The sequence below is a fragment of the Octopus bimaculoides genome, chromosome 15, assembly GCF_001194135.2.
Source record: "Octopus bimaculoides isolate UCB-OBI-ISO-001 chromosome 15, ASM119413v2, whole genome shotgun sequence".
In the NCBI taxonomy this organism is placed as follows: Eukaryota; Metazoa; Mollusca; class Cephalopoda; order Octopoda; family Octopodidae; genus Octopus; species Octopus bimaculoides.
This window is the reverse complement of record NC_068995.1, coordinates 57,182,799-57,185,522: the sequence shown is the minus strand read 5'-3', so window position 1 is coordinate 57,185,522 and position 2,724 is coordinate 57,182,799. Positions and strand designations below refer to the sequence as shown.

At 37.1% G+C, this 2,724-nt stretch overlaps 1 protein-coding gene across 2 annotated transcripts in view; it reads right to left on the bottom strand.

Annotated features, from left to right (window-relative positions):
• The window catches only part of LOC106877140 (one cut domain family member 2), a 348,210-nt gene that overhangs the window by 317,500 nt on the left and 27,986 nt on the right, over nt 1–2,724 (bottom strand). The gene's annotated exons all lie outside the window — the stretch shown is intronic.

The window sequence follows — 2,724 nt, the reverse complement described above, 5'->3', positions numbered from 1 at the left end:
TCCTCCTCCTCCTCCTCCACCTCCACCTCCACCAGAGGCTGCCACAGACGACGACTCGTTGATTTGTTGATCCGCAAGTTCGCCCATGTTTTCCATCGTCATTCCTACAAGCACACAAAACGAAACGAAACGATCGAAGAATATCGGTTGTTGTTGTTGTTATTATTATTATTATTATTGTTATTGTTCTTATCGATGATGTTGATGATGATCGTAATTTGTGAGAGGAGGGTGTGATAATAAATAACTGTCACTCTTGCTTTGTTATTGTTTCTTTAAAGAATTATTATTATTATTTATATATATATGTGTATATATTGTTTCCCCACCTTTCTTTTAATTTCCTTTTTCGTCCTCTTTCTGTCTATAAATTTATTTTCTTTCCCTCTCTCTTTCCCCTCTTCCTTTCTTTTTCCAAAAGCTATATATATATACTTATATATATGCGATTACTTGTTACTAGTTAAGTTCGATGTTTTTGTTGCCGGACGGCTCTCTCTCTCTCTTTCTCCGCCAACACTACTACTATGACGACACACTCTTTGCCACTTGGCTTCAATTTAATTTGCCTTTCTTCTCTCTTAACTCACTCTGTCCGTAGCTTTTGTTTATTATTATTATTATTATTATTATTATATATTTTTGTGTGTAGTGTGGTTATTATTATTGTTTTTTTTTATCAGTATATTTACTTATATATATAACGTGTGTGTGTGTGTATTGACGTGTATGTTTGTCTATATATATACATATATGTGCGTGCGTGTATGAATATCAGTGTGCAAATAAATATATAATAAATATAACAAATAAATAAACAAATAATTTAAGTGAAATCGGGATGATTATATCTTTATACACATGACTAAAGCTGGGGAGCACAGGGAAATAAATAATGCTTGTCTGAGTGGTATTTGAAGCGCCAGAGTATAGTGTAGTGAGTGGTACCACTACTAATAATGAATAGATACGAGTGAAGCCTTAGCTATTTGGTGCTGTGACCGAATATGTGAGCATCTATGTATGTACATAGAATAAGTACGTGGAGGTGAGTGAATGCAATTTGTATTCATGTGCAGCGAAAAAACCAAACGAGTACATATATATATATATAGAGAGAGAGAGAGAGAGAGAGAGATGTATTTATATATAATAAGGAGGCTATGTTTATTAGCGATTGCGATCAATGGAGATTTTGTTATTCACATCTATATATATAACAAAAAGTAAGAACAATAAGAGGCTTTTTTTGTGTGACAAATAACAATATCGAGGCGTAGAATGAATTATTATCTCGAAGAATACAGGTTAAAGTGGGAACAGAATTTATGGTGGATAGAAATGTGATGTTTCGGACAAATGTAGTTAAAGCGAAGAAATATAAAGAGCGATGTGGAAAGCGAAAGAGAAAGTGGACTGCTGAATGAAGAGCGAAAAGAGATTTAGTAGTGAAACAGAAAAGAAAGGACTATGGATGAATAGTAATAATAATAATAATAATGATAATGATGTATTGCGGAAGCTGCGAAAAAGAACGGTAGGGTTAAATGAATAGGATTAATGAAACGTAGTGAGGGAGATGACAAATAAATAAGAACTAGGGAAGGTAATCGTAAGAAGAAAAAAAATTATATAGAATAACAAACATGGAAGGAATTTTCAGTGAAGTAAAAATTCGATAACTAGACAATTATATTAGTACAGACGTGTATGTATGAACGTGTGGAAATGACTTTAGAGATTCATAACACACACACACACACACACACACACACAGATGCAGTATGGATGGATGCAAGACGCACCTGCCTGCCTCCGTGCGTGTGTGCGTGTGTGTGTGCGAATGAGTGCGTGAGTGCGTGTACGTCAAAGTGTTAGGGTGTGTGTTAAATGATAAAAAAAATCAAAGAGCTCGGCAGAAGAGAAGAAGGAGTGTTGTCTGTTGTTAGTAGTAGTGATGGCTGTTGTAATAATCGTCGTAATATCGGTTAATTCCAGTAGGAGGAGTGTACAAGTGCGTGTAAAAAAAGAAAAAAATTGGGGGTTGCCTTACGCAGAGTAGGCCAGTCGACATCAACAACAAGAGGAGTAATAGTAGTAGTAGTGGTGGTGGTGGTTGCAGTGATGGTGGTAGTTGTAGTAGACATACATGCTAGGTAGTGTAGCAAGCTGCTGTACGGGCTGTTGTTGAGGGTGGTAGATAAGTGGTAGTAGTACAGTCGATAATAGGAGTGGTACTTTGGATAGTAGGAGTGGTAGTACTAACGCAGAAGTGGTAGATAAAAGGTCGCAGATAGTGGTGGTGGTGGCCGAGCTGTGCCTGCTGCTGCTGCTGCTGTACCTCCATGTTTGGACAGCTGGAACCACAGACGACCTGCGCACACGTCACTGCGCAGCCAATCAAACTGTACTGCGCTTGCGCAATGACACTTCGTCGGAGCAAGCCAGATAAGCAGGACGGTGCAGAAGTGCGCACTCCGAGTGTACACTCCATGTAGTGCACTTCGAGTGGAGTGCACTCTTAGCTACTCATTCTTAGACAACGTTTGTGTCTGGCATAAACGATGAAAATTATCCAAGAGAATCTTAAAATCATTTTTAACGTTTCGATAATTTTAGATTCGAGTTTATTAATCTAAAAAATAATTTAAGATCTATTTTCTTACGTATTCTAACAATGAATAATGTTCGTTGCTTTACATTAGACATTCACGCTATCGTATG